Source organism: Belonocnema kinseyi, chromosome 8, assembly GCF_010883055.1.
Source record: "Belonocnema kinseyi isolate 2016_QV_RU_SX_M_011 chromosome 8, B_treatae_v1, whole genome shotgun sequence".
Taxonomy (NCBI): Eukaryota; Metazoa; Arthropoda; class Insecta; order Hymenoptera; family Cynipidae; genus Belonocnema; species Belonocnema kinseyi.
The window spans coordinates 120,688,769-120,697,612 of NC_046664.1; positions in this window are offsets into that span (position 1 = coordinate 120,688,769).

Sequence of the window (8,844 nt, forward strand, 5' to 3'; positions counted from 1 at the left end):
TAGAAACTTTTAAAAAAATATTCTTAAGGCTTATATCTATCGCGTAAAATAATAAAAAAAAAATCGATTTTTTGAAAATTCTATAGGGAGTGCCCCCCTTAACAAGAAGTATGTGTGGATTATAGCAAGGGAGAGAGCGCAATATTTGTGTGAGAAAGAAGAGAAAGAAAGTCGGGAACTTATAGCGAGGGTGAGCCGCGGATGCATGAAGGATTAGAATAGGTTCTGGCGTTCTAGAGTGAAAGAATTGTAAATATTGTATATACTATAGAAGATAAGAGTTAGGTATTAGCCGCGGAGGCAGAGGCTGGCAATAAGCAAAAAAGTAGTGACATGCGTGCCAGGTGAGGTAAAGCAAAGAAGGCTAGGGTGTAAAAGCGAGAGGCTTAGAGATAATGTGTGGGTGGATGTTAGTTTTTAAGAAGTAGCTGTAAGAAAATTCTATAAAAAATGATAGTGTAAGCTAGTCAATTTTTTAAGGGCAGCAGGATGAAAATTAAACTTTTATTTTCTTAATTATGCTTTTATTAAACCAACAAATAAATTTTTTTAATATCAATAAATGTAGAAGAAAATAGACAAAAACCGCTTCAATTATATATAACCTCACTAAAAAATGAATGGAGCCGTACCTGTCATAAAGAAATACCATTTATAAATGTATTAATTTTTTCAAAAAGCAGAAAAATAAATTAAATACAATTTGGTAATGAAAGGCACAGTATATTTGATTTAAGTAAATTGTTATCGTAAGAGTATATTTTTTCGCCTCTTAGGGGATCCAAGTTCTAGCCTCAAAATTCAGTTTCTTCGCTTTACTTTAGGAAAATCAAAATAAGATATTTTTTATCACACCGCCATCATAAGTTTAATTTGAGGTTCTGCAAACTGTACCTGAAATAGCAGTTTTTTTTACTCAGAATGTGATCTGATTAGCTGATGGAAATTTTATGTTAGATGAGTGCAGTGAACCCAACTTTGGCATGTAGACGTACACTTGCGCTAACTAGAGTGGATTGAAATGAATGGATCGGTTTGTCATGAATTAAATTAACATGAAATTTATGAAGTTTTAACTTAACGAAAAATTCAACGGAAAATTTTATGAAATTTTTGATACTTTTATACGTAACCGTATTTTAAATTTACGAAATTGGTATTTTAACTTTCCCAAAGTTTTCACAACATTAAAAAATTTCAATGTAATTTTTGTTTATTTACCTGAAATTTTGAAAAAAGTTTTTTCATTTTCTGTTACATTCAACATTCAGGTTATATTTAACAGGTATCTAGTACATATTTTGAAACATTAAAAAGCTTTCAAGAACAAAATTTAGTATATTTAATTGCATCTCTCTCAGCGAATAGCTTTGATATTAAAAGTATAAATAAAACTGTGGACGCTGTCGCAAAATTCGGCTTGTTACTTACAAGCCGAGTCGCCTCACATTTGTTCTACTCAATTCTCAGCTGATTCGTCTTCAAAAATTCGAACCATAACTCATTCGCTGAGATGATTCAGATTTTGTATATTAATTCTCAGCTGAGTGGAATTACAGTCGGTTCAATTCGACTTATGCACAACACTGGTTACAGCCCAATATGGTTTGGGTATGGGACCATTAGTTAGAAATTTAAGATGAGACTTTCTATACACGTTTTCTTCGGTATGAGTAATCAGTAAAGGATGGATTTTTTTAATGCGGGCAACTGATTGGACGAGAGTAGTATGCCTAATGTTGCATATTGAGCTAGACTGTTTCTATTTTACTGAACTATCCACGGACACGACTCGCAGCCAATTGCATGAAAGGAGGACCAACAGCTTGGTTTAGCATCTAAATCACCCCAACATCGGAAAAAGAAAATCGAAAAATTTTTAAAGGTACCAGCTCAGGGATCGAACCCTGGATCTCTCTTAGGAAGTTCGAGCGTTTAGCTGCCTTAGCGGATAGAGCTTTCCCTCTTCTCTCAGACTTAATATTATTGTTATTATTATTATATCATTTTAACCTCTTTTGACTGTTGGAGAATCATTGAATTACATTACTTGAAAGAGTTTGAGAAACATGCATAGGTACATGAGATTATCCCTAACTAGTCAAGAGACTTGAGGATCGCGTTCTTCTTCCCGCCCATTGCGGTATAATTTTAATCGATAATTATGAAAATGTAGGAATGATTGTCGGGCAAAGTGTCCTTCGAATAAAATTACAGCGTAGAAATTTGGTTGTCTTTATGATTTCGGGGTGCGCGAAAAAAGAACGAGGTCTTCGAATAGGGGAAGCCGAGAACCATGTTCTTTATCTGCCTGGGTATGTGTCTTACTTTCTTGCAAACAAATATGCTGACAGTGCGCCCTGCGTCGGGTCGCGTTTTAAATTATTTACATCGATCTTTCGACTTCGAACGAAAAAGAGAACGGGGCAAAAAATAACACTAATATTCTGTCAGTATAGTCAAAAGTAAGAACGCAAGTTATAGAAGTCTTGTATTGGATTGGAATATCAACAGAGCGTGATTAAGATGTTCGTCAACACCCTTTCGGTTAGCGGCCGATTTAATTATGGATCCAATCTAGACTTGACAAAACTGAAACTGAAGGGTAGGCCGCGCAGAAAAACTATGTATCGCGCTCCAGATTATCGTTATTATTTATTAAAATATTCTGATGAAAGGGTGGAGCCAGCGTCGACCAATGGTCAAGTGTTGCGTGCCTTGCATCGTTAAGCTGAAAATTGATAAGAATCCACCGCCGGTGTGAGCTGCGCGCTGAGCACGCACGTGAAACTCGCTTTCCTTTTGGAATGGCTCGCTTCCCCGAGCGAAACGATATAGCGCGAACCACGGATCTAATCCTACGAGCTTTTATCGCCCTTCGTCCTTTGTCAAATGATCTTTCTATTCACATTTTAGATATATAAGAAAGGACATTTTGTAATTAAAAAGATTTGTTTACACCCTTCCTTGAGTTACGATTAAAAAACATAAATTCCAATCTGCCGAATTTTATGTTTTACAATTTGAAATTAATTGCTCAAGAACGGCCTCTTTCTGCATTTCTCTCGAAAGTTTCTTAGTGTCTCGTTGACACGCAGAGTTGCTTTTCAGGCTATGAGCTAGTACAAGTTTGGCACTTTTAAGAGCGACAATGATAAGGATGATTAGCAAAACAAAATCTTCCGGTTATTACCGTCGCAACTTACCTATATGGTAACTTATTTATAACTTACTTATAACAAACATGGTTCGTTTCTCAAAATCAAGGAGAACTATGTCAGACCTCAAGCATGCAAAAGAAACAATTGCCCGGAATATGAAGTTCTAGTATATCCGACAATTCGCTTTCTCGACAATTGACTGGATTTCACTGGGAGCGTTTAGCAGAGCTAAATTAAGGCTCATGCCGTAAGATTAAACGAGATGGTAATAAAGCACTTTTAGTGTTGCATTATACTTTTGAATGCAGGTCCTTCCCGCATGAGTTGGACAACTAGATATTTTGTGTCCTAGATGCTCGGGGTGTGCATGAAATGCTCTGTAGCTTTCATCGGGAATATCTTGGCTCAAAATGTGGCAAAGGTATGCTTAAGTAGAAATGAAACCTTCTTGACATGTCAAAATGAAAGGCTCCGTGACCGATTTCAATCCGGTTGATTTAGCGAAGGCAAATTTTCATCCTTTGCGGCACACAATTTTTTCTTGAACTAATTTTAAGGTTATATGCACCTTAGGGGGTTTACCGGATCACTGATTATGAACCTGAATTCAGATTTTAAATATTCAAAATAGTGGATTTAAAATTCTGGACAAATTTCGAAACAGTTGTTGGATTTTCATAAAAACTATCACTTAGGAGTTTTTGGGGACGTTTATTTCGAATCCAGAGCCCGATTTTCAAAATTTAAAATGGCGGATCCAATATGGTGGTCAATATTTCAAAAAATTATTATATTTTCATGAAACTTGGCATCTGGAAGTTTTGGGGTCTCTGATAACGAATCTGAAGTCAGATTTTATAAATATAAAAAGGCGGATCCAATATGGTGGACCAGATTAAAAAAAATTGCTGCAATTAGAGTAAAAAGTTTTATGAAAATTCAACAACTATATCAAAATTAGTCTTCCATGCTTAATCCGCTATCTTGAATTTTTGATATCTGACTTCAGATTCGTTATCAGAAATCCCAAAAACCAATAAATGCTAAGTTTTACAAAAACTAAATAATTTTGGGAATTTTTCGGCCATATTGAATCCGACATTTTGATTCTCTTTTATGTGACATGAAATTCATAATCTGAAAGCCTAGAAACCCCCAGTTGTCAAGTTTCATGCAAATCAATTAATTTTTTTTTAAATTGTCCAGCATATTGGATCTTCCATTTTAAATTTTAGAAATCAGGCTCCGGATTCGCAATCAGCGACCTTAAAAACCTTAGAGTAACATTATTTATTTTCATGTATTCAATACATCATTCAAAAATGAATTATTTAGTAAAAATTGGCGACTTTTGAAATATTTGTTCATTTATAATTTTACGCAATACATTCGTCATTATTTGTTTTACATTCTACAACGCTTTAAATGCGATATCAATAAGACTTTTTTTATGCTACCTTAAAAACATTGAATCTAGAGAAACAACTTGTTAATAAAAAAGGTAGTAATCTGGGTTACCACTATGCTGCAAAGGGTTAGCTCACATGATATAGACTGATCTTCAACATTTCTGCGAAAGATAACGTGCAAGATCTTGTCAAAGGGCTATATACATGAAAGCTCCTTTGTCTACTTCTGTCGACAAGCTCTCCGTCTTCGGGGATGCCATTAAGTTTTCCTCGCTCCAAATGAAACTTGGAGCATTTTTTGAACCCAAAATTCATTCCAGTCGCCTTAGATGTTCAGATCATCCTTAAAGCTTTCGAAAAGATAGATGCTAGGTCTATAATAGTAAGAATCGACAGCTTTTTGGTAATAAATTCAGGCCATCGATAGGCTGTGCTGGTAGGATTCAGTTTTTAAATCCCCAGCGCTAGAGGTCTTGCGCTGATTGGTCAAAAGCTTCGAGTCTGAGATGACGTGCGCAAAATACCATACGTGCAACCTAATTCTGAAAGATGGTTATGTTCCTTAGGATTCACCGCGCATTCCTGATAAATAATAAGGAAAGAATTAAAAACAATGTAACACAATATTAGCATGTGTTTACAAAAATTCTCGGGACGTGGTTTCTTTGGCAAATTTTTCTTAAATCTTTGTTTGCGAAATCTTTTTTATTCGTTGAAATCATTAAATTATTTGGAATCTATGATTAGTAAAAAAATCTTCTGAAATGTTTTGAAACCTTTTCAAATCTTGCAAACGTTTTAAAGTCTATGAAATCTAGTGTACTGTAACCTTTTCAAAATCTTTAAAACCCTTTACATCTTTTAAAAGTTTAAAATCTTTGTGAAATTGTTATGAATGATTTAAAATCTGATATACACGCCTTTATAAATTGTTCAAAATCCTTGTAAATATTTTTAAATCTTTGAAACATTTTGAAATCTTTAGTAATATTTTGTAATATGGTGTATACTCAAAAATCGAGTGGTGAAAATCCTTAAAATTCCATTATATGACCATGGCTCATTATAATTCTAAAGCTGAGTTAATATTGAAGATTTCAGCTAATAATTTTTATAATTTCTAAGTCAAATATCACAAAAGTGTATACTTTAACATTTTATAGTAGCGGAGACGAAATTTTCAAGGTCGCTGGACACCCAGCTTATAAGAATAATTCGCCGCTTTTTACATCTCATCATTCGAATCTCAGATTCATCGCTGCAATTTTTGTAATCATACGGATAACAATTTTCATTGCAGTTAATCAAAAGCGTTTGATTCCCATATTTAATTCAATAAGTAAAACAACAGATTTTATCACCGATTAATTACGTACAACCTGCAGATATTCACTTTATTTAATTAATTAAGTTTGAAGTATAAAACGCTTTTGATACTTGTCAAACGTCAAATATAATTCATATACGGTCACATTAGTGAAAACCAACTACAATTTTTAAAAAGTACTTAATGCACGTTACAAATGTATTTGTGGAAAATTTTAATGTTGCGTTAAGTTTTTTTTAATTCGTAACTAATTATTTATTTGGGATGCGCGGCGAATCCTGGGAAACATAAACTTTTTTCAAAATTAGGTTATATGTGTATGTTGCGCACGTCTTCTGAGTCTCGAAGCCTTTGACCAATAAGCGCAAGATCTCGAGCGCGGAAGATTAAGAAACCGAATTAAAGTCACCTATATAGTACTTTTTTGCATTACACAAATGCAAGACGGGTTGCATTGTATGCTAGAGTTTATATCATCATATTCCCTATGACTACATAGTAAACGTTCTTACTGTATATATATTTCTTACTGCGAATTCGAATATTTCAAATATTTCCCGCTAAAACAGTTATCATATACAATTACACAAATTCTGACGTTGCCTAAAATATTAAAAATGCTCTATCCCTTATAATTGCCGCTGTGCTGTATATTAAATTTAAGTAATTTATTGCTTTCATTTGGGAAAGAACTGTACTCACTAAATGTAATGAAGTTCATAGGATAGTGATTTTATTTAAATGATCGACATATGCACCTCTTCATGAATGTAAAACAGCACAGAGCAGTATTTTTAGTTGTCTATTTTTGCATATATAATGAGCATTTTGAAAAAATACCAAAATTGAACAAATCTAATATATTTGTAACTCATCTTTCTATTTACCCAAAACCTTATTTTTAGAAAATCAGAAAAGCCATCAGAAGGTTAATCAATGTGTTCTGGTATAGCGAACATTTGTCTAACTTAGTGCTGTGTTATATTCCCAATTCAAAAAGAGATTTCCTCATAAAAGAAAGGTAAATCATTTCGTTTGAAAATTAAAAAATGGTTTTAGTTGGTCGTGGAAGGTAATGAAAGGCTGTTTAGTAGATCAACCTATTCTTCTCGAAAACGCGAAAATAGTATATTATGTACCTAGGGGTGAAACAGTATCTATATCCGAACGTGAGATTTGGAAACACATCAGGATAAAAAGACGTTTCACTCTTTGGTACGTGTGATACATTATGTAACAAGGGTATAATTTACAAGGATATCGGCTCTGACATTAAAGGTTATGTTAACGCGTTTCATAATCGTGCAAAGTCGACAGCAAAGGAGCATACGCTGAAAACTGCAGTGGGATTTCGATGCTGTTTCGAAGCCATAAATCGAATGAACCTCTCTTTCTATATCTACACGTTAGAAAAAGAGGTCCTTTTGCTTTTGGACTTTCGACACGGTATTGAAGTCCTATTGTTGTTTTTATACTCTGCAATACGTCTCGCATGCGCATTCACACTTCAGTTACATAAAATAATTACATAACCGTTGTATTTCTAATGTAAACCCTCTTAACGTACACTTTATTCCAGTACCCATGCACCGTACACAGGTGCAAATAGGGATTTCGCGATTTCAGCAGTTGATTTAAAGATTAAGAAATGTTCAAAACATATCGAAAGACATGTGTTTTGGTGTTAAATTTTCCGCAGAATACAATGTTGCAATTCAAATTAACAAAAACATATATTTTTTTACAAAAAATTGTTTTAAACAAAGTATGTTTTCGAAAAACGTTTTTTCTTTCGTAAAGTCGTATTTTTTAAATTTGAATACAGTTCAATGAAACCAATGCGATTTATTGGCTAAAACTTTGTTTTTTTAAAAAAAATATAAGAGTAATATAATTATACTAAGTATTTTTCCCACGTCCCCGAAGTTGCTATATTTCCAAAGAGGAAATTTCGTGTTTTAATAGTGAACAAGTAAAAGTAAATATATTAAATAACAAGAAAATACCATAAAACCATTTATTTATCATAAAAGTTACGCCAATACTTAAAAAATACAAGGAAATACTTAGTTCTCGGCAAAACGCTCGCCTTTAATGCATACAGGTGCACGATGGTCGTCACACATTCTACGCATGCAGTTCGGGCACGTCAAGAAGAATTTAAAAACATTTTATCTATTGGCAATTAAAAATAAAAATGGAATAAATACATATTTTGAGGGGGTATCACAAAAACTTTGTGATTATATGCTTCATATATTTTACAAAAATAGTATTCTTACTACAAAGAATATTGCAATTTTTCCAAGTTTTTTGCTACAACTTCCAGTTTTTACAATATGTTGAGCAATTTTTTAAAAATTCATGCTTATAAGTTTTTGTGATACGGTTGCAAAATAACTTCAAATGAGCCCAAGGACATTGAAAAATGTTTATTAATGTTTAATGTTATTAATGTTTAATGTTTAATGTTTATTAATGTTTATTATCAATTAGTTGGATATTTTCTTTTTGGTTAAAAATTAATTTTTTTAACCAGAAATTTAACTATTCTATGTTTAAATGAAAAGTGATCTTTTTTAGTTAAAATTTTTTGTATTTTATTGAATACTCTTCTTCCTTGGTAGAAAATTAATCTTTCTTGTCGAAAGTTTTACTATGCTTAAACATTAATTTTTTGTTCAGAAAGTTAGTCTTCATGGAAAATAAATTTCTTTTGTGCAAAGTTCATGCATTTTATTAGAAATGTCTTTTTTTAGTATGCAATTTAGCTTTTTGGATGAAAATTTAATTTTTTTATGTAAAATTTTACTATCATGTTGAAAACAATTGAAAAAATTTTTTCTCTTCAGTTATGTATTTGATTCAAAATTTTTTTGTTGCAGAAAACTAAGTGTTTTAGTTGAAAGTTTAACTAGTTCTATTAAAACTTAGTCAACTATTCATT